Genomic DNA, 24,294 nt, shown 5'->3' with positions numbered 1-24,294 from the left:
GGACTAGAAACCCACAAAAAAATTAGAGCTTATAAAAAAAAGGCTCAAAAATTTTAATGGTAAGTTTTCAAGAAAATTTCTCTTGCAAAAAAATTAATCCATTTCTACTGGATGTTGGTGTTGGTTTCATTTCCTTCACTGACAACCCTGGAAGAGCCGAGTCTCCCATGACCGAAGCTGTACAGCAGACTGCCCAGACATCATAGAGCAGACACTGGGTGAGTGCAAAGGCCCCATGTCATCCCAGAGGGTGCCCTGGGAAAGGAACACTAGATGGATGGGTGTCTTGACATTTACTTATGTTATCCTATAAAACATCAAGTAAGTGATTTTTATGAGACTATTTACTCTATTCAGGAAAAAAAACAATATATTCTTGAGGCCTTAAAATTCACCTGTCTTGCAAGATGAAATAAAAATGAATAGCTGAGCTCCTGTTTAAAAAACACAGAAAGGAGTAGTGGGGAGAAGGGACACTCTGCCTTGGTGGAGTTTACTGTAAATATCCAGTTTGTACACCTCCATCATTAAACATCCAATGTGAGAGAGAAATGGGAGTTCAGATAAAAAATAATCAGTTTGAAAAATTTTTGAACTTCACCAAATATACAGTCAGTGACCTGAATCTGAGAGTAATGTCACTCCAAATTTTTAATGGGCTATCGTGGACATCAACATATTTTTATACATGCAGGTTATGTGACTGAGTGCTGGAGATGTGGCTGGGAAGGAACCACATTCTCTCTGATTTATTAAGTGCTGGCTACATGCTTGGCACTGTACAGGAGGTTCCTGCCTCAAGCCACTTTTGTTCGAGAATGAAGCTGATAGCTAGCATTAAGAAGATATAGGGTTTTCAAATACCTCACGGTTCATGTAAAATCACTAGGAATCTCTTGAAGTAGAAACAACACATTTCCAAAGTTGGTTATTTATAATCTATCCCATGTACGGAAATGGAGAACAAAGCTGGCGCCAACCATCATTGGTACACAGATATGGTGAAAGTCAACATGAACTAATGCTTCTGCCTAGCTGAGCATCACTTGGTCCAGGAGTCCTTGATGCAAAGATGGCCACCAAAGCTCACTTCATTGGAAGTAGAATCAAGCCCTTACTCCTAGGCATTTTTAAGTGGACATTTTGTGCATGGCAGGCCAAGGTGTAAATCTACAGCACACTAACCTGTCACATGCTAAATCGCCATGAGGACCCTACTACCACATATTAAAAGTTCTGTAGAGCTCTTTGACATACTGCTGACGGAACATTTATTGTGGTCCACATGGAGACTTGGTGTGTATCAGGCTACTGCATAATAGATTTACATGCTAGCTTGCCATGCACTAAGTTTCCATGCGTATGAAGCCTTAATCCAGGTAGACTGGTTTAAATGCTGATAATTGTAATAATCCACAAAGCCACCACATTGTCCTCCTCCAAATCCTTCCTGACTTAAAACTCTCCTCTGCAGTGATGCCTACAAAATACTCAGCTCACCAGCTGCCAAACCATTTCTATGACATGCTGATCAGCATTGTCTCATTGTTATCTTGTGCTCCCCTGTCTCTCTATATCTACCTATTGTGTCTTTGTTTATACTTTGATTGTAAGCGATTTGGGGCAGGGACCATCTACTTGTTAGATGTTTGTACTCAGCCGACCACAATGGGTCTGGGGCCAAGTTAAGTATACATGCCTATTTGGTTGTATTTGTTTTTATGTGTGTATGAATGTTCACTTAATTAGGAGAGGTAGAATTTTAGACTTCAAGAACAATACCTGCCATGCCCTTGCCACATTGCATTGTACTGGTAGTGGAGTGTTATGCTCTGATGTCCCCAAGCATAACAATACACACACATACACATACATACAGCAAGACAGTAGGTAGGCTGTCAATCAAAGCATAAGAATTACGAACTGGTTAGGTCAGCAACAGTTTGAACAAAACATAACAGTCTGAACAGCAGACACGTAGCAGCAGTCCCTGTGTAGCTGTACACACCCACGCTATCCACACACAGACACAGCTTTAAATAGGAACAGAACACTGAGGTCAGGGAATAGGAACCAGAAACAAAACAAGAGCAGGGAGCAAGAAGGCAACCCACACACCAAACATCACATGGAGTTTTCAGTAGAGTCACATATAGCACCGGTTTAGTTTAGCGCAATAGTGTGTGCTATGTCATAACAACCTTAATATAATCATAGTAATTGCAGTAGCACTTTTATTGTCATTTACATTGTAATGTCTATTTTTAAAGTGTGTGTGTGTGTGTGTGTGTGTGTGTGTGTGTTTCTCCACTGGCATAGGTCAGACATTCTCCTCTCCAGACCTTGGTCGTACAAGCTACTTCAGAATGCGACTATGTCAAATTTCTGTTTTTCTTTGGTGAACAATATTGTGTACACTTGTATTCACCTATAATTCATCGGGTACTGAAATCTGTAAAGCAACCCAAAAAAGGATTTTTCAGTTGGGGAATTATAAAGCCATTAAAAAAATACAATAAAACCTTAGCTGTACTGATTCAATAAACTATTTCTAGCCCTACTGTCAACTGTAATCTGTACCAGTTTACAAAGAATAAGCAACATTTCTTTCCCCATGTTTTCCCTTTCTCAAATGGCACTGCAATTTAGACAATAACATGCAGAGCCCATGATTAATGAAGCTGTGAACTGAGAATGGGACAGCTGCTGGCTCACAAAGAGCTGCTTTGTGTGCATGTTACTGCATTTTCGAGAAACTCCACAAATTGATAATTTGCTAAATTAATTTACTCTCTCTGTGTAATGTTAATGTAACCTTCAGTTGGAAAAGTTCATACAAGTGCACAGATTTTCACCAAAGCAAAACAGGCAAGGAGTTGAATCCTCAAAGGGGTGACTTTGCTCTACATCTCCGTATTCAGTTGTTTACATTGGCATAATGTTACTCAGGAATCCTTTTTTTTTTTTTATTTAAATGTAATTCATTTTAAAACTCAAGTGCTCTTTGATGATTTAGGCCAGTTGAGATTGAGAGTCACACAGCACAATATGCAGCATACATATGCAGCATATCACCAATAGATAATGTCCCTGTTTTGTAGAGACTGTGAACTCTGGACTATGAATCTAGGGAGAGCCTGAACCAAAACCTCACTTCTCAACCCTCCACCACCACAGACTGCAGTAAGATGCAAACCAAACCTAGGATCCCAGCACCCAAACTTGGGGAAAATTCAAATCTGGATTTGAACTTTGTGGCTTTGCCCTTCTCTAAATCGCAACTGGTTTCCTCAGAAAGAGAGGAATAAAAATTGTGAGCCTAACTGTGACCCCAGTGCTGTCCTTCTCATTTATTTATTTATTTATGTTCTGATCACACAACGGGAATGGAGAGACCAGCCCTAACATGGCAGCTGGGGATTCTTTTAACACAGGGGGAATGGCCAAGTGATGTAAAGCTGACATAGCTGTGACTGTGCCAGGTGTAGGGGTATTCCTGTGCAGGCCAAGGGTGAGAGAGAGCAGATCACTGGCTGATGAAGCAGTCCTCTCAGAACTGCTCTAACCAGCATCAGTTAGCCATTCCAAAGCTGCTCCAACTTAAGCCCAGGATCAGGGGAAATCACTTTTCTTCCTCTGTTCCACGAGTGCCACACAACTTGTTTCTTACCCTCTTGGCACAATTTCCAAAGGAAGATTGTAAGTGAATGTGCAAGTCTTTTTTTTGGATGGCCAAACTGGCATGCAGCTCCATAAAATGGCAATGTATGTTCCCATATTGCAATCTGAGGGTTCAGATGTGACATTTTAGTTTCCTATTAAAATGCCTGTCTTCTTGAAATGTACCTACCCTCAGTCAAGCTGCAGTGCATTTTTAATGAAGTAATCAAGGAAGTAAGTAGTGCAGGGTGACTTGTTTAATGTATACCCAACTAGCTTTTATAATAGTAATTCACATGTGGCTCTCAAATTGAATAAAAATCAACAGTACAGTATTCAGCCTCATAAACGTGTTCATTTGCCTTACTTAAATAGATGCTAATTCAGGACTTACAGCATTACCTAACTCTCCCTGTTGTGTTGTTAGTAATGCGGTAACTAAAATCTTGAGATAACATTACTTACCATCCCACACTGGAACCCATACTGGGTATCATCAAACAATTACAACCCCGACTCAATAGGGACCACACCCTGAAAGAAATCTTTCCTGAACCCCCTATTCTGGCCTTCCAACAATTTTGGCAAGCTCATCATCAGAAGCAAGGTTCCCACAGACCAGGACACACCAATTCAAAGTAGCACCAGACCCTGCCATAACTACAGATGCAAAACCTGCAGAAATATCACCGCTGTTATGATGATCAATCCCCCGCCGCCCCCGCAACACACCTTTCAAGATCCATGGCATGGGTGGCAGGTATCGTAGGCTGGGGGGAGTTTGTGCTTGCCCAAACAGCCTGGTGTGGCCCTGCCCGTGCTTTGCCCACAGGCCTCCTCCTGCAGTTTCTGGCACTCTGCTCTGGCCCAGGCTGCCTGGGGCTGGCCAGCCTGCTTCTCGCAGGGACTCGGGGCTGCTGACGCTTGGCCTGCGCTGCCCAGCTGCCCAGTGCACCAGGGCTGGGGGCGCTGTGGCCATGCCGCCTACTGCTAGACTAAGGCCAGGGGCCGTGGGGTTATGTGTGTGCTCTGGGCTCCTGCAGGGGGGTGGTACGGCAGCAGGGGAGGGAGGGGGGCGGGGCATCGGGCACAAGGGGCGGGGCCAGGGGCTAGTCTCCTCCAACGGCCAAGTCACTGGCTGCCCATGATCCATGGGTCCTACACATGCCTATCACAATATGTGGTGTACTTCATCCAGTGTACTAAATGCCTCAGCAACAACTACGTGAGTGAAACCAGACACTCTTAAATGAACTCACACAAAATGACAAAAGACAAAAATACTCTATCACCTCCGGGTGAATACTTTTTACCAAGCAGTCACTACTTATCGGATCTCGTAATCCTTGTTCTGAAAGGAAACCTGCACACCACCTTCAGAAGACAAGCCTGGGAACTTAATACTTAACTCTGCTAGACACCAAATCATGGGCTCATCAAAAACACTCGCTTTACAGTTTATCACAACAATTTGTAACCTACTACCCTCCTTTGTTCTATGACTGCAGAGGTGCTAATTTCCAACTTTATTTTAACTGGTCTCCTGCAATATGTATTAATCCCTTAATAATCTGTCCCAGTTTGTATTTAGCTGTGACACTCTGAGTACTTTTTCCAGATCTGAAGAGGAGCTTTGTGTAGCTCAAAAGCTTGTCTCTTCCACCAACAGAAGTTGGTCCAATAAAAAATATTACCTCATCCACCTTGTCTCTCATATCCTAAGTCCAACAGGGCTACAACAACACTGCAAACATTACTTACTATAGTTAACTAGTCTGAGTTTTTATGTGCAATCAGTGGTAGCTGCTCATTGGAGAAGAGGAAAATGGAAAATAAGCTTCCTCATGGGAAATCGGGAGATGCAATATTTTTATTGAATGCAGATACAGAAGTAATTTTTGTTTGTTTCAAGAGTATATGCTTTAAGACTGCAGAAGATATGAAGATCTGAAAATGCCTGAAGGGTAGAAGTCATTCATTAGACATTAGTTGATTAAAAAAATACAGCAGAAGTTAGGATATCTTTGTTTTCACAGCATTGACTGGTATACATCTGAGTGGAATTTCTTTACAAGATGACCAAGTAAATCTGGGTGTTTTGGTGGATGTCGTCAGTGCACGATCTCTTGAAAAAGTTAGATGCATAAGAATGTTAGAAGTCTTGCGGAATGAGTAAAGGGCATTTAGCTCATCCCAGTTAGTACTGCGAACCTTCTGGGCATATAACTAGTATCATGCGTGACTGTGATGCTTTGTCTTAACAACTCTCATAGGCCAGCCATTGTATAAATCCATGATTCTATACATAGCTGCACAAGGCCATCAAAAATACATCTGGTTTCCATACAAATATGAATGCTTAGTAAGCTCTTCCATTATGTACTGAAACATATGTATGAGATAATAAAACCTGGAAACTGCATAGACAGTCATAAGGTAGAACTTTGATATGCTGTACACTGGGAAAAAATGTACCATACATAATGAAAATTTATACTTCACATAAAATGCTACAGAACATACTGAAATACTTATACTTCCTCCACACATTGGTGTTTTGTATTCTGCAATCTACTGCGTATCCGATGATGAAATGTCCTTGTCAAATAGCTTAATATGCATGTAATATGGAGACAAATACAGGTGTAACATAGCCAGTCTCTTTTAGTCTGTAATGAAACTCACATATGATGGAGTGGGATTCTTCACTGGTCAATTGTCATTCTAACCCTGTCTTCATACTTTGCTTCTTCTAGTTTAGTCAGCTGCACAGATGAGCAATGCTGCAGATTATCTGGCAGAGTTTTTCAGAATAAAGTTAGTTTTCATCTCAGACCATATGATAATACAAAATGACGGTAAATGAAAACAAATTAGAGGTAAAGCTGCTCAGACTTTGTACTGCAAAACTCCCTTTATGTCTAAAACACTCATTGGATTATAAGGCATTCAGGGCAGAGATGGTGCTTTTAAGTTGTATGATCTAGAGAACCAAGCAGACTGTTGCTGCTGTTAATAATAAAAAGGGCCAAGGGACATCTCAATTTTTGGGTGCCCAACCTGAGACACTATGAAAAGACCCTAGTGTTGAGAGGGTGGGTGCGTAACACTCAGGATTTAGCCCTGAAGACTGGGGAAAGGGTCTCCCCAAGACTTTGCTGCAAAAAGAGTCCCTGGGAATTCTGAATCAGCTAGAACTCCACTTGGGAAATCAAAAGATGGACAAGTTAGAGGTGAATTGTGCCTCCTGGTTTGTGGCCAGACAGTTTATGCAGAGATGGGGTAAGAGTGCTGCACTGCCTGACTCTCATATTACCCTTTCAGACACGGACAGTGAAATCTTGTCTCCAAGGGTATGTCTAAACTGCAGTAAAAGACCCATAGCAGGGCTGCAGCTGGCCATGGTCAGATGACTGGGGCTCCAGTGGCTCATGCTATGGGGCTAAACATTGCTGTGTAGATATTCAGACTCTGAAACCCCACGAGCAGCAGGTGAGTCTCAGACTCCAGCCCAAGCTCTAGATATTGAATTTGACACTTGCTGCTGCTGCTGTCTACACAGGTATATTAAATTGGCCCCTGTGAGCCCATGACATTTGACCAGGCTTCTGAGACTCTGTGCCATGGGTTTTTTATTGCAGTGGAGATGTACCCCAACAGCCAGTCTTATGAAAGGCGACTCAAAGAGCTTGGCTTATTTAGCCTAGCCAAAAGAAGGCTGAGGGGAGATATGATTGCTCTCTATAAATATATAAGAGGGATAAATACCAGGGAGGGAAAGAAATTATTTAAGCTTAGTACCAATGTGGACACAAGAACAAATGGATATAAACTGGCCATCAGGAAGTTTAGACTTGAAATTAGATGAAGGTTTCTAACCATCAGAGGAGTGAAGTTCTGGAACAGCCTCCCAAGAGGAGCAGTGGGGGCAAAAGACATATCTGGCTTCAAGACTAAGCTTGATAAATTATGGAGGGGATGGTATGATGGGGATAGCCTAATTTTCACAATTAATTGGGCTTTGACTATTAGCGGTAAATATGCACAATGGCCTGTGATGGGATGTTAGATGGGGTGGGATCTGAGTTACTACAGAGAATTCTTTCCTGGGTGCTGGCTGGTGAGTCTTGCCCACATGCTCAGGGTTTAGCTGATCGCCATATGTGGGGTTGGGAAGGAATTTTCCTCCAGGGCAGATTGGCAGAGTCCCTGGATTTTTCTTGCCTTCCTCTGCAGCGTGGGGCACGGATCATTTGCTGGAGGATTCTCTGCACATTGAAGTCTTTAAACCACAATTTAGGACTTCAGTAGCTCAGACATTGGTTAGGGAGTTGATACAGGAATCGGTGGGTGAGATTCTGTGGCCTGCATTGTGCAGGAGGTCAGACTAGACGATCATAATGGTCCCTTCTGACCTTAAAGTCTATGATTCTATGATTCTACAGAAAAACTCCTATGGACTTCAATGGGTCCAGGATTTGACTCCCAGGGTACATCTACATGGGGATAAAAGCCCCATGCCACCTCCAGACTTGTAGGGTCCCAGAGCTTGGGCTCCAGCCTGAGCCCAAATGTCTACACAACAATTTTTCAGCCCCAGAGCCTGAGCCAACTGACCCAGGCCAGCTGCTGTTGTAGACATACCTATAGTGCCCATTATGGCTTAAGAGTGAGAAAAGCCTTCTCTAGCCAATGGGATCTGTCCAGACCCTGCTCAGAGATGCAAAAGAAAGGAGTGGGAAGGTCTGGAAAGCTCCTTGCTCCCTCTCTCCCCTTGTACATGCATACAGAGCCTGCCAGAATCTGGTCCTTTATCTGAAAAAACTCAACCAAATACTATTTGCTAACTCAACACTTAGAGAGAAAAGGTGGATGAGGTAATATCTTCCATTGGACCACCTTCTGTGGGTGAGAGAGAAAAGCTTTTAAGCTTACATAGAGCTCTTCAGAAGAAGATCTATTAATGCTGGGTTCCCTTTCAATGAAAGTTTTCTTTCGTTATACACAGACTCAGTGCTTGTGAGTGGGAAGGTATCCTAGAGGTGTCCAGGAATGGTGTTTAGTTTTCCCAGATTATTGGGTGGGAATTTGAGCCACTTCTGTTTTGGATTAAGAGGAACCTCTAGCTACTGAACCTGACCCTTATTGCTGCTGATTCCACTTGGCAGAAGAATTACATCTTCCTGAAGAAGAGCTGTGAAAACTTGAAAGCTTGTCTCTGGACCCACTTCTGTTGGTGACAATGAAAGGTATTATCTCAGCCTCCTTGTCTCTCTATCCAACCTGGTGCTGACAGCAATGCCTATAACTCAATGATTGATCAGATCTCTACCACTGCCATTCCCGAATAACCTGAGAGTCCCAGAGTACACTGTGGGATGAAGTTAGAATACAACTAGGGTTGTCAACTTCCTAATTGCTGAAAACTGAACTCCTCTGCCCCACCTCTTTCCTCCCCCCATGCCTTGTTCCCTGCCCCACCTCTTCCCCCCCATGCCCTGTTCCCTGCCCCACATTTTCCCCTGATACCCCGCCCCCAATCACTCCTCTTCCTCTGTCCCCCCATCATTCGCTGCTCTCCCCCCTCACCCTCCTTATTGCTCGATCCTTTCCACTTCCTTCCCCCCGAGCTGGGCTCCTTCTGCTCCGGGGCTGGGACAGAAGCTGCAGTCTGACGCGGAGACTGCTGCCTGCCTGCCCACAAGATGCAGGTAGGAGGCGGCCCTGGCTGAGCTGGGGCTGGCATGGGTTGATAACCTGGTGCCCTCCCCCCACCCACGATAACTGAACTTTTGGTGTCCGGTCAGTACATCTGACTGGACATTACCAGGTCCTCTTTTCAACAGGACTTTCTGGTCGAAAACAAGGCACCTGGTAACCCTAAATGAGAGACACAGGATGGGATGAGTCAGATCACTGAGCGATACAGGGCACATCAGAGGGACTTACAAAGCTCACTATATAACAAGTACAATTTGCATGTCACATCCTGCAGAATACAATGTAGAGAGTTCAGTAAGATTATATGAATATTTCAGAGGCTATCTTCTTTTTTATGAAATATACATTTTCTGCACATAAAGTACATTTTTAGGAGATCTCTGACTTCTGAGGCTGCGATATAAGTGTCTCAGTATTCAGTTTGAATATTTCATTACATCATAAATATCATATGTTTCAGTATAATAAGGAGGACAGGTAACTAAATATTTGATTGTATGCCAGCCATAATGACCCCTCACATGAAGAAGTGTTTTCATGATCTTGACCCAATTACAAGTGCACTGAAATGCTCAACAACCATTTCGTGAACCAGTGAACCACATGCTGTATGTTATAGCCATGTGCTGGCTGCTCCACTACACTTGCTATTCTGTCATTATTTTCATTAAAATGTCCTCCCATTTCCAACATGATGTGATAAATGTGGGAATTTTGGTAATATTTTTACGGTGACTGTGTGTGCCTTGTTTTCCCTTTGTGCTTTGCATGGCTGTTCTGAAAAGGCTGCCTGGTGTGACTGCAAGTACTTAGGGGGCATTGAGCCCTGAAGGAGTAAAGTACAAGCCTCCTTGTCTGATTCTTCTGAACTTGCTGCTGGGACCCATGGAGGGAGATAGGGATCACTAGGGCTGAAGGCCCGGTTCTAGAGTCTTGAAGGCCAGGGACCTGTTACCGTAGAATTGTGCAGATCCTTAGGGTCCAGCACATTAAAGGGTCACTCCCATAGGACCAGTTGCAGACTGGGGCATAGACCAAATCCTGTGGTTCCATGACACATGGCATTACAATTGTCTTAAAGCCTTTCAGGCTAAAACTTGGTTAGGGCATCGATAGTCTATTCTGAAATTATTTGATTGGTTGATCTAGTCAGTAACAAATATCAGCTCTAGATTGAATTCATTCCCTGTTTTCAACTGGAAAATGCTTTCCCACTCAAAGCCCTGCAACGAGTTGCATAACAAAACAGTCACTAAATATATCAATGCCCCTGATATGCTGCTTTCGTAGGCAAATGCTTGTTCAGCTCACATAGCAGACCTGGCCATATATTTACCCATCATGATGGTCTCATAGCAATTGCAGTCTTTATAATTAGAGATCGGTTTGAGCTACAATGTTTGCATTGCAATCCAAAATTTCCTAAAAGTTGTGTGAATGTTAATGTCCAGATCCTTAGCACAGCCATTATGGAAATAAAAGCAACTGTCAGAACTGGTTCATTCTATTGATCTGATCTGTCTACTGTGTCTAATTTTTGACACTAGGCTCATCAGCATAGTATTATTTGAACCCATTCCCCTTATACTTCAGTTTCGATGTGAAGTTTGGTGGTGAAACTATTTTACACATTTAGTATCTGGAAAGCCAAATAGGCTTCTAGAAGGCTGAAGCAAAGTACCATGTGGGGGCAAAAAAAAAATCTATTTCTATCTAAGACTATGGATATCTGCTAATGATGCTCTTATGATGTGAAAAATTAATTCTAGAACCACTTTGTGACACTCCTGTGGTGATCACTTTGCAAGGGACACTTAGAGCAACATAAATTTACATTAGCTTTAAAATAGAAAGGAATTAAATACTAAAAAGATGGTTTAAAAAAACCTTACCTGGTGCTGGTTCTTCACCAGAGCATGAAATATTAAATATTGAGCTAACCAAAAAAGGCAATTTTTTTGTGCTTTTCTTCAATGGAGGGGCCACCATACATGTTATTCCACTCCTACAACCTTAAGTCCTACCTCACAACCCAATCGTTTCTACATATGTCTTCCAGTTCCAGACCTCTTTGTCTCTCTCTCTCTAGTTCTCTCTGTCCTCCCTTTCCTTCTCACACTCCTTTACTAGCCATTTGTTCAAATTACTTTTTCTCATATTTAGCTGCTTCTATGGTCACTATTTCTGTAAGACACAGTCCTAAGACCCTGATTTAACAAACTACTTGAGCACATGCCTAATTTTAATCGAGTTATCCTCTTGAGTTAAAGCGACTCCTCATGTGCTTAGTTAGGCACATGCGTAATACACGACTGAATCAGGGCCTAAACCAGTGGAAAGTTCCATATTGGTCCGGAAGTCTCTGGTAACAACAATACACTGGACTTAAATTTAGGCTCAGTCAGGAGTGTTCCCAGTGGCAGAAGGAGACGTGCTGCTGGAGGTTATTTTTAAGCTAAGGTAGGGTTGGGCGAATCCAGGGAAAGTTGAGGCAGCTGAGTTGGAGGAGGACTGTGCTGAGTGACAATTTCTCTCCCTTTTTCACAGGAAAGTATATTGGATCTCTGTTCTACTGTCAGAGTAGTGGCACACTGGTCATACTAAAAACACAGGAGTCCATTTTACATGGATGCTCAGGAGTACAGGAGTTGGAGGATTGCTATGGGAATCTGTGTGAAAGCCCTGGGAAGAAGCTGGAGATTGATGCTAGTATTTTAGTTGAATTGCAGTGAAAGATCAGAAATGGCAGGAAGGAATTGGAAAACTAAGAGCAAAGAGCTGAAATTGCTGAAAATTAAGTCTCAATGCCAGGTTGGGTAGGGAGTGCCCTTGTGGGTTCTCTTTGGAAAACGTTTGGGAAACCAATGTGGAGTGGAAGTATATTGGTGATGAAGGATTAGATTAGGGCAGTGAGGCACAGCTGAGAGCAAAGAAGAGTGGGGCGCTTCACCAGGAGGCAATCGGCTCCCAAAACTTCCCTGCATGCTAGTGCAGACGGAGCCCAGAAGGAACATGAGCCTGCTGTAAGGGCTCTAAAACTCACAGGCTGAACGGTATTAATGGCCTTGCAGGCAGGACCCTCTATGGATGACAGGGCAGGATTTGCACCTATAATACAGTTTTTCTCATCTATGTGGCCCTGATTCAGGAAAGTGTTTAATCACATGCTTATCTTTAAAGATGGATTTAAATGACCTTCCTTTATAGGGGTGTAAAGTGGGGTGGTCACCCTGCTCCTGCCTGGAGGGGTTAAAGACAGCTCTGGAGAGGGTTGTGGCTGGGGAAAGGCTGATTGGGGAAGGAGCCTCAGCTGGGGCCACACCCCAGTCAGGCCGCAGCTGGCCCTATAAAGGGGCTGCTAGGCTGGAGCTAAGCGAGTCTCTCTCTAGATGTTGAGAGGGATGGGCCTGGCAGCTGGGAGCTGAGCAGGGGACCTAAAGTGGAGCAGGGCTGGGGAAAGGCCAGAGGAGCTGGGGAGCTCCGGCCTGGAAAACCCCTAGGCTGCAGGCCTTGCTAAAAGCCAAGAAGGTACTGGGGTTGCAGAGGGGCAGCCTAAGGGGAGGCAGAGGCAGCAGGTCCAAACCCTCCTTGCCAATGATGAGTGGCAATTATACAGCAGTATTCCCCAGTGAATGGGGGCTAGATGGTGACTGGCAGTAGCCCAAGACTGAGGGGTTTGGGGGTTCCTTGAGGAGGGGAGACCCAGTGAGACTGTGGGATACTGCAGGGGCAGAACCCCAAGAGAAGGGGCACCAAGGTCCAGGAGGGACACCAGGGCCGGTGGCAAGGCAAGACAACGGCCTGCAGAGGGTGCTCTGGAGGTGAGCTAATTCCCTAGACAACCAGCAGGAGGCGCCGCAGCAGGGAGTCGTCACCCTGCTACAGGCTGCATTTTGGATTGGATGTTTTTCTAAAAGAGCTGCTGTAGGACATTTTTTGTAGAGGAGTCTATGGCTTGTGTTATACAAGAGGTCAGACTAGATTATCACAATGGTCCCTTCTGGAAACTATGAAGCAGGAATTACATAGGGATAATATTTTACCTGTATACATGGGTATTATTAGGTTTAATGTTTATAGCATGCATATAAATCGACAGAGGATGTCACTGTATCAGTGTAGTCTGATTAACATACATTTTTATACTCCTCCTTAAAGTCTGATGCTTTCTCAGGTAAATCTCCTATTGGCTTTAATAGGAATTTTGCCTGAATAAAAAGTCCAGGATAAGAATTTATCCTTTTAAAATTTACCATACAGCTTTATGCCCAGATTCTCTAAACACTTAAGCATGTGTGTAACTTTAATCATGTGAGTAGCCTCATTGAACACTAAGGGCTATTCATGTGAGTAAAGTTAGACATGGGCTTCAATGCTGGAGGGATCAAGGTGTAATTTTGTATAGCTCCTTTAATTACAGCTGTATCCAGAATACTTTAGAGTTGAAAAATATGAGAGGTGGATAGAGTATGTTATAATAGATGGAAAACAATAGTGGAAAGAAATTGTATAGCACATAATTAGTGCATTTGTTCAGAAGAGGAAAAGCATAAGTAGTGAAAACTAAGGCAGCAATTGTGCTGTGAGCTTTAAGAAAAAGGAGCTGGGCTCGAAGAAAAGCTGCAGTAAAATAACACTTTAAATCCCCTTTTTACATGAGGAGATTTAATTTAAAGTATGGCTGTGTCCCTTGAAAACTGTGAAGCTGATCACTTAATATCAGCAGAACACTCTTCCTGTGTTAAGTGCCCCTGTGTTAGTTATGCCTGCTGTTACTTTAGTTGTTTCATTATCTATTATGTATCCTGACTGCAAACCCTGCTCCAGCTACATGCTGTACATTCCCATTTACACAAATAAAATCTTGAGCAGAAATTTCTTTTCTGGATATGTAACTTTGCCGCTGAAAAACTTTAAGAAATCTGCCCTCAAATGAACTAAACATTTCGGTATGCTGGCATATTATTTATTTTTTTCTAGTAGAACCACACCCTTGTGCTCAGTGGTGCACAAACACAGAGACACATGGACCCTGGCCTGACTATACCCTCATTACGTATCTTGAGGGTATGTCTACACTGTAGTCAGAGGTGTGATTGCAGCTCAGGTAGACGCATGCTAGCTTTACCCACTCTCGCATGGCTTAAAAATAGCAGCATAGACATGGCAGCACAGGCTTCAACAATATGAATACATAGCCAGGGTCCAAGGCAGGCTTGTACGGCCAACACTGTAGCCTGCACCACTGCATCTACGCTGCTATTTTTATCCTGCTAGTGAAGTTAAAGCTAGAGTGGGTATGCCTGCCTATGCCTTTTGCAATCACAACTTGGACTGCAGTGGGACATACCCTGATTTCCAAAAGTGATGAGCGTTCACCTTGAGGCAAACTAAAGAAAACTGGGATATACTGGGTGCTGTGGACTTTTGAAAATCCATCTATTTAGGTGTCTAAATATGGACCTATGAGGCTAACGTTAGGCTCCTGTTGAAAATGTCTGTAGTGCTTTGCACTACCTTAATCCACAGAGGCCAACATCTATTCTCTGCTCTTTCTCTCCCTTTTTTTTGTACAGATGGGAATACCATTTTCCAGCATTAATTTTTTCCAGGTGGAACATCTCCAACCCATGAAAGTGAATTTCTCACAATCGTCTATGAATAGAATTAAAACCATAATGTTAAATGAGTTGGAATGTATTAGGGAAGGCAAAGCAGAAATGAGGTGGGCTCTTTGTTTATTATTATTTATTTTATTATTATTTTATTATTATTCATAAGGCTTAGTGAAAGAATCAGTGTTCTATGCCACCTTTGCGCATGTTGTTGAGCAAAAAGTCAACCCGTGAATGTGCCCCAGGGAAAGGATTACAGCTCCAAACGTTCACCTACTTTTTGGTAGTATTTTTATGTTTAAATACCGTTTCAAGCACACTTGCATGAGCCTCACCTCCTAGTTCTTTCTCTGTGCTACAGGCACCTGCAGAGCCACCAGAAGATTATGCCTAATGCAAATAATCATTCCCAGGGCATGGAGCACATCACAGAGGTTTAGTTACGACTGTTGGTGCGGAAACCAGAGAGCTGTGGCTAGAAATATCACACAGATGGGACTGCTTGAAAATCCGCTGCATCCTGAGCTTTCAAACCTTTGAAACGGATGAAGTGATTCCAACATGACCCCTGCTGTGATATAATGGATCTGTCTGTGTGTGCAGGGCTTGCCATGATTTACCTCTTGCCATTCATAGCTTGTATAATAGATGACAATTCTGAAAATGGATTACTATTGATTAGGCACCCTGCACTATCGAATGTTCTGAATTGATTTATTTGAATAAAAGCTTTGGATGACCTCACTAATTTTTAAATGGCTCTGACAAAACAGTAACTTTTTGTTTATGGGCCCTATTTAAACCAATTATGTCCTGTCATCACCCTTAAAGGTTTATAGTTATCAATTGAAAATTAAAAACGGATTTCAGGAACAATGGGAGAGGTGCATCCCAGAGGCACTTTCCAGGGGGAAGCCTACACTTTTAAACATAGGGGGAGCTCTTATCTTGTTGTGTATGATAGTGGAAGCCAGTGGGTTAGATCAGCACCAGAAAGGCAGGTGAATGTTGTCCTAGAACCCATTCATCTTCTTCTAAAGACATAGAGAGCCAGCCTTACTTATGCTCGTTTCATTGGGAGCAGTCACAGATTAAGATATGGCTCAGCCTGAGAAAGGGTGGCAGAATCTGGGCCAGACTCCTTTAATTATCCCTCAGTATTTAGGGCTGGAGATAATATTGTGCTGACAAGGGAAGGAATTAGTTTTTGTTAAATTAATCATAGCATCATATGAAAACTATTTAGGGGACCTAAATTGGATTTTTAAGGATTTAGACAGCCTGCATTTTAAAGTGTAAGCCATGCAATATACCTCTAAATAATGTTTACTTGCAGCATACATAAATGTGTCTGTAGCAGTAATTTAGCGTCCAGTTGCACTCCTACTATAGTCAATGGCAAAATAATTATTGAATTCAGTAGGTCAGGATCAGGCCTTCAATAAGGACAACCTTGCACAGTTCTGCTGATGTGTTTCAAATTCATGTGTATGAATAGGTATTTTTATTTAACAGTATGATCAGGAATCATTTATACAAGTAAAAATCAAGCCCCTTGTGAGAAGAAATGGATTAAGCAACTTTTCCTGCAGTGTCCTGTCTGAAGTGAAGCAATAACATGTTTTTTGATATGATCGTTGTATTAGTCTGACACAAAAATAGGCCTAAGAGCTGTAAAGTCCTCAAAGGCACCTTTATAGAACATTTACAAGGCCTGGAAATAACTTGTATACAGTACATCCGCTTTTCCTTCAGCCTGATAGAATTTGCTTATGCTGCATAAAGGACGGGGGGGTGGGAGGGTGAGTTGCTTCCTGTGATTATTTCAAACTATATCAGGGTTGCAATAATGTGGGGCAGTATCAGCTTTATAAACAGACTTAAGTATCCTAGCAGCAGAGCAGGAATAATGGTATAAAAAGGGATCAAGAGGGACTGTTCTACTACACGCAGAAAAATAGATTCCTAAAAGAGAGATGTGGGCTGATGAAGGCCCTTAAAGACTTTTAAATAAAAGGAAGTTTTGTAGCCTTCTGTAATAGCATGTAGCAATAAAATGGGCTGTTTATAGCTCTGATGGACTATAGTTTAATTCAGACCTAAGTGGATTGATTGATTGCTGTAACTTTAGTGCTTCTTCTATAAAGGGCATAAAACAAGGCAAAACTGAATGTGATTTCTAAGAATGTAAGCTACCATAGATTTTTTTTTAAATCTACTTGTTAGGAAAGAGTTACCCTAAAGGCAAACCATTTCACCAAGAGCTAGAGTAGTTTTGAGGTTAGGGATAGCTTTGGGGACAGGCTCATGTACTGTCTCCCTCAGTCCCTGAAAGAGCATAAACAAGGCTAGTGGGATACCAGCTGCTGTTACAGTATTTTAACGAGCTGTTTTTCTCCATGAGAGATGGTGGTTGCCACCACCATGAGATGAGTCATCTGCTCCCAGCCCTCAGACTTTGCAGTCAAATCAAAGATTTTCTTTGAAGTTATAACGTAACATGGAAACTTGATAACTATTTTCCCCCCAGTGCTTTAGCGATGATGAATTGCTGATCATGAAAAGGGAATTACTTTTTTTTCCTTTCCATTTACATAGAAGCAGTAAAAGTCAAGGTTCCACATTGCAAATATGTGCAAATTCATCCACTGGCTCTCTGTGTGCAACAGTAAATCCTATGGAGATAAGGAGCTAAAGCAGCAGGGGGGCAGCAACATAAGCTCCAGAGCTAGACATGCAATTTAATAGGCAACAAACTTAACAAAGGGCAAGGGGATATTTAACGGGGGAGATGGGGTATTCCAAGCACTTTTAAAAGGGCATGTGGCACAACAGTCTTGGCTATCAAATGGCAGCTCAATATAGAATGCAGACTTATCAATAAACAAAGACGTCTGCTGAGGAATTACTTAATACAGTAATTAATTTTTGAAACAGCTGATTCTATTCCTAGGAATGGTGAGGGTTGCTGCTGTTTGAATTGGAATTCAATAAAAGAATATCAGGCTTTTTTAAAAAAAAATTGGTACTGAATGCTTAAAGTAATCAAGGTGTTCATCATGAATGATGGTATTTTACCATCAGCAAATTAGACCACGTCAATCTTGTAGTATGTACGCGAAGAAGCAGAATTTGTGGCGGCCTATATTGCGCACACAGGGCCTGATTCAGCTCTTGTTTACACCTGTGTTACACAGGCATAACTCTGACTTCAGCAGAGTTACTACTGACTTACCCCAATGCAAGTGAAATCAGCGTCCGGCCCATAGTACAGGGCATCCTGGTGCTTACAAATAAAAGCAAAAACAGTTTCCTGCCCAAACATGTATCAATCTATATTAAAATAACAATTCTACTAGAGACCTGATTCCGTTCCAATCTTTAATACATAATGATGAAAAGGCTGGAAAGTATTTAGGTTTGTCAAGTGCTTGCAGTGATAGCAATTGATTGCCTTTCCTCCCCCTAACAATCCAGACCTTGAACTATCCATACTAAATAGGTAGCACCTGATCTGAAGATTGGCCTTTTCCTTTTCATTTCTGCTGCCCAGTTGTACCCAGTGTAGTTGCATCAGGCTTCATGGCAAATTCACTCTTCTGGATCAGATACTTGCTTTCAGTTTGAAAAGTTTCTGATTCCAGTGGATGAGAGGAAAGCAGTAATGAGGAGGGGAGCCATGTTTGCAGGGTTGCTCAATTTCCAGTTAAATAGGATCTTTCAGGACACTTCTGGTTAGACTTCAGTTTTAAAAAATTGTGATTGTAAAGGGAGGTACCTGAAAAAGACGATGTCTTTGTTTTATCTTGCTAAAGGAATATTTTGTTGTAAGGGTCAACTTCCCAAAGTGTCTCTTAAGTTGTGCATTTCTAATGTGCCCATCACCATAGAATCCATAGGTGCTGTTTGCAACATAGGACCCAATCTGTTCCTGGATAAGTCAATGGCAAAACTACCATTGACTACAGTAGGCTCAGTATCAGGCTCACTATCACCTGTTATATCTCACAAGCAAGTGTCAGCCTATAAACCCAACTGGAGGAGAAACAGCAGAAAAGGTAGTGGGATTGGGATTTTTTTTTTTTATTAAAAAGCATGCATTTTATAGTACTTCGCTGTGAAATCATGTCAGAGAGAGAGCATAATTACTGCATAAGGCTGCAATAGAATTTGTGTTTTAAACATAAAGAACCTCTGCTCAGATTTGTCTCTGGCAAAAATGTTTGTATAACATTTCCTTAACAAGCAACGAGAAAGATGGTACTTCTATAGATTTTCAATTCATTACAGGAAAATGAAAGGAAAAAGCCCTAGTTTGAGAATAACTGAGCAGGAATATTATTTGATTTACAAAGACAGGTAGGCCTGAGTTAATTAGCTTTTCCAACTTGTTTGTAAGCATTTGCAAATGTTGGTTCCTCTTTAAAAGAAAAAAGGTAAGAAACACTTGGGGTCGACTCTATCAGTGGCTTAGCATTATGACCATTTTAAACACTTATCTCAGATCACCAAAGAGGCATTTAGACAAAAGGTTCAGGGAGCGGGTAAGGTATGGGTGATTAGAGTACGAGCTAATAAATTTGTTTGAAAATGAATAAGGAGGATGGGAAATGATCCAAGTGATTGTCTCAAAATGTCCGGTCTAGCTATGTTAATGATTTGTCATGCTTGTTAGAAGTGAGGAAGAATGGTCTTGTGGTTAAGGCATTAGAGACAGGAGATTTTGGATCTGAAACATAACCAAACAGGACAATCCTGACTGTGGCAAATTACTTGTGTTATCTTGAGCAACTCATTTAATTTCTCTGTGCCTAATTTTCTCATCTATAAAAGGAAAATTATACTTCCTTCCTCTGTCTTGTCTATTTACTCTGTAAGCTCTTTGGGGTAATGGAGACCTGTTCTTGGATGGGTCCTGAAGATGCTACTGTAGATCAAATAATATAGCACTTGACAGAAATATCTGATGTCCAGAAAATGTACGGGTGACCTGCAAACTTCTTTGAGAGCCAAATATTCTGAATGCCGTGGAGATGGTGTTTTAATAAGGGATGTTGGTAACATCAGAATCCAGAACCAATACCCTTCTATCAAATGGAGCATGCTATGCTAAAAGCCTTCTAAAGAGGGTGGAGCATGTATATTCTATATGACAGCATCACCTACAATGTCTTTTGTAGATACTGGTGGTTAACTCTCATAGTTCAAGTGTTGATGATTATTAATAGCTAAACAGAGAGAAGTGTTAAATCGCTACTTAGCACAATCTTAAATTAAAGATTTACTGCATATTTTGTTATCCAGCCAATATAGGTATGTCTATGCTGCATTATGAGCCCAGGATTAGTGGCCCAAGGTGCTGGCATGCAATCCGCCATTAGTGGATACACTCTGCTGCCCGTGGCTCTTAATACATTTTTCACTGGGTTATTAGCTGGAAATCCCTTCTATCCTTATATTAATAACAGCAAACACAGAGCCAGAAACTTACAGACTAAAGGGCTACTTCCACCTCTGGTGTTTTTGCTGCCAGTTCAGTGTGGACTGCTCTTCAGCAAAAGGTTCCTCCAAGTAGGGACCCAGGATGTGGTGCAGCTGCTCCAGCGACAAAGCCTCCTCATAGACCCCTGCGAGCACAAAAGTCACTTTGGCAGCCTGACCCAGTGCTTGCTGGCTCCCCACCAGTCCTAAACTGGATTCTGGACTCAGAAGGTTGCCGTTCCTTCCAGCAGACCAGGCTCATTGCTCGGTGCTGTACCCAGCACCTGGTCAAACTTCTTGTAAAAGAGGCAGGATGACAGTGAGTTCCCAGAAGGGTGGTTCTCATCCCCGGCTTTACGGGAGTCATTCTCCAGCCACTTCATCCACTCTCTGCACTGGTCACCGGTGAGGTGAGTCTCCAGTGCTGCCAGTTTCTGTGCTATTTCCTGGTAGGCATAGTCATTCCTGGAATTCTTGCTGAAGTCGAACTGTTTGCTCATCTCACACCAGAGATTAACCAGAGATTAACCAGGATCTGGCTGTGTGCCCATGACCAAGTAGCAGGGCACGTGGCAAAGGGCGACTTCTTTGAGGAGTCCTTTGGCCCTTGGAAATGCAGGAGAAGATTCACTCAGACTAAAATGGAGGGTTAAATACCAAGCAGCTGTACTTGAAACAGGGAGACTCCTTTCATTTCCTGGGAGGAGATTGGCCAGTCGGGACAGAAAGGACAAAGCATGGGATTGTGGGATAGGGTTGGCAGACTCGGGGGCCACAGGGCTGAGCTGCAGCCACACTGAAGAACAATGGAGTTTGGACCCGAATCCATGCAAGTCTGAGGCTCAAACCCCTTCCTCCATCCCTCCAGATCCCAGGGTTCTGGCCCAAAGGACTTGCTGACCCAAGTCAGAGAGAATTGTGTGTGGGCAGAAGGGGGGCTTGGGATCAAGCCTGAGTCTGAGCCCAGACTTACATTGCAGCATAGACAGACCCAGAGAGAACCAAGCATTTTAAGCCTCCTGTTTAAATAGACACAGTTACTGTATCTAATCAACAAAGCAGAGTTGCTTGCCAAGAATGTACAAAACTAACAGATTTTACACAAAAACTACATCACCTTCAAATCAATGTTGATAACACAGGTGACATTTACAAAAGGTAAAGAAACTCACATTAACCCCATCTGTCTCTAGTGACTGCCGGCATGGGACTATGAATTCACTAGCCAGCCAGAGGTTTTGCCATAGAAGAATTTCATTAAAATAGGACAGGTTGACAAATCTGAGTAGTTCTTTTACCAAAATATTTCATTTAGGACCTGCCTGTATTGTAACCAACTCTGCAACATACAGACTCCTCATTTTGTGCACATAATCTTAAATCCTGATTCTATAAATGTGCCAACATCCATTAGCATTACTCACATGATTAATGTTAAAGTGTTTGCAGGATCAAGGCCTTGGATGGCCAACGTACGGGCAAATACAGAGCAGAATTTTGTACAACTAACAAAGCCAGTAAGTGTTTTGAAATTCATTTGGATATGGAATATTGTAATGTTGTGAGATGCTGGTGACTGCATGAATCACAAACCTCTCTGACTGGGTGTGAATTGTGAATGCACTCTGCAATTAACATAACTGTCAGGATGAGTTAGTTAGAAGCCCTCTCCCTATCCCCCAAGGTAAAAGGGGGTTGTGAACCCACCCAAGAGTTTGGACTGAATGGATGGGTGGTTTTGCTGGGTATCGTTTGTGTTTTGGGGTCGGAGGTGTGGGAAGACAGAACACGGAGAGCAGGCAGATGCAAAAAGCAAGAAAGGCATGAACACAGTGTATGACTCTGGAAAAAAGTGAGAGCTTTTGGGTCTGTTGGCAAAAGAGGTTTGGGACCATCAGCTAAGAAACTGATCCTTTTGTTCTTGGTTCCTCTTATGAAGTAGGACTTTGTATATTCCTTGTAAATGAACAAGATTGCATCAAAGATAATGCCAGACTCCCTCAGTTTCTACTTCCAACTGGAATGTCCTAGCTCCCCAAACTTTAACTAGCTGTTCAGGTCAAAAAGGGGAAACAGAATGTAAGGAAAATCTAAGATTTTTTTGTACAGAACTCAGTCCAGAAAACAATGTGTCTTAGGGTTTTAAGAGAATTAGCTAATAATGTCAGTGTATAACTAAAAAGTCATCAGCAATCGGAGGAGGTACCTAAAGTGTTCAGGGGGAAAATAAGCAAATGCAACACTGATTTTTTTCCAAAATGAAAAGAAGAGCGACCCTGAACATTAGTGTTTCATACATTCTGCACCAAATAAAATGAGGCAAGATTATGTAAATATATTTACAGAAGAAAAGCTCAACATCTAGAATACAGATCTGTAACTATAAACAGCATGAATATAAAAAATAAGTTATGCCAGGCAATTGCACAGTTGCTTTATTTCGATAGAACGCAGTGGATGACACATAGTTTGTTGGACGTTAGTAATGCATTTTATCTTGTTTCGTGACCTCTTTTTTGCAAATATAATTCATGTAGTTTTGGATAGAAACAGTGTAATGTTGATGGAAAATTGTCTAAAAGACTAAACAGAGGATAATGATGAATGACAAGGTTCTGTGTTGTTAGGAGGTGTCTAGTAGAATACGACAGGGAAATGTTACATCCTGGTTTATGATCTGGAAGGTTAGGCAGTGCGTTAAAGAAATTTGAAGGGGACCCTAAATAAGGATGCGCTATTAACACTGCTCAGAGAAATAGCACCATTGGACCTAGAGATTTTGGAAACTTGGGCAGTATGTAACAAAACGAGACTGAATTTTGCAAAGCACATGCTGAGAACATCCAGGGCAAATTAATCCCAAACACAATTACTCAGTGAAAGGAAGAAACAGGGAATCCATTATAATGAGACTTACAGTTGAGAGCAGGTAGCAAATTGGGCATGAGATTTGAGTATGATATGGCAGCAAGCAAAGAAAACACCAGTGCAATTTTGGGCTGCACGGGTAGAGGCATCATTTCATATAGCAGGGAGGCAATAATACCTGTCTAAGAGCCACGGTTTGGTCTCCCCTGGAATATTGTATCCATTCATGGATACCACTATAGCAGATACGTTATCAAAGGGAAGGTCAGAAAAAATCAACAAAAATCTTCAGGAGGCTGAACTAAAAACCAGCTACAATAAAAATGTGTAGCTTGGCTAAGCAAAGGGAGAACAGGATGAAACCCCACAAATATTTAAAGTGGGGAGAAGATTCTTTTAAATATAGTATAACTAATAACTCTAATTCAGTATAGTATAATGGATATAACTGTGAGTAAATGGAATGAAATTAAGAGGGAAATTTAAGATGAAATCTGAAGAAAAACTTCTTGACAGTGAAATGTATTAGATTGTGGAATAGCCTCTCTGGGGAAATAATGAAAGCACCATCGCTTGGGACTTTTGAAATTACACTGGAAAAAACAACAGAGAATGTAGTGGAGGGAACAATCTTAAATTGGCCCCAGGGATATGGACTGAATGACTTAATCATTCTTCTCAGTCTCTAATTTCTATGGGCCAGATCATTCCCTATGCAGAGCTTTTCCTCGTAGGGGAAGAGGAAACTCAGACAGTTTCCATTCTGCATTTTTCATTTAATGTTTTCTGTGCCTGGGTGGGATGGGGGTTGGCTTTTCCTGCCTTGCAGAAATTGTAAGGTTCTGGCCACAGGATGAGCAGCCAGGCTGCTCTGTATCTCCACAAAGCCCACCGCCCCTCCTGCGTACCTCTCCCAGGATCCTGATGACCAGATGGCTGCAGCAAGAGA

The 24,294-nt window shown here is 42.2% G+C and overlaps 1 long non-coding RNA gene across 5 annotated transcripts in view; it reads left to right on the top strand.

Annotated features, from left to right (window-relative positions):
* The window catches only part of LOC120398858, a 115,624-nt gene extending 99,879 nt beyond the window's left edge, over window positions 1–15,745 (top strand). For 4 of the 5 annotated variants that reach the window (XR_005594754.1, XR_005594756.1, XR_005594753.1 and 1 more), the window contains 2 exons: window positions 14,958–15,106; window positions 15,358–15,745. This is a non-coding gene — a long non-coding RNA (uncharacterized LOC120398858). Of the gene's footprint in view, window positions 1–12,854; window positions 12,910–14,957; window positions 15,107–15,357 lie in introns of those variants that run through there. The other variant, XR_005594757.1, reaches the window with a different exon arrangement.
* Window positions 15,746–24,294: the final 8,549 nt, after the last annotated feature.

The sequence above is a fragment of the Mauremys reevesii genome, linkage group 2 (genome assembly GCF_016161935.1).
Source record: "Mauremys reevesii isolate NIE-2019 linkage group 2, ASM1616193v1, whole genome shotgun sequence".
NCBI lineage: Eukaryota > Metazoa > Chordata > Testudines > Geoemydidae > Mauremys > Mauremys reevesii.
This window is presented reverse-complemented; position numbering and strand designations above follow the sequence as displayed.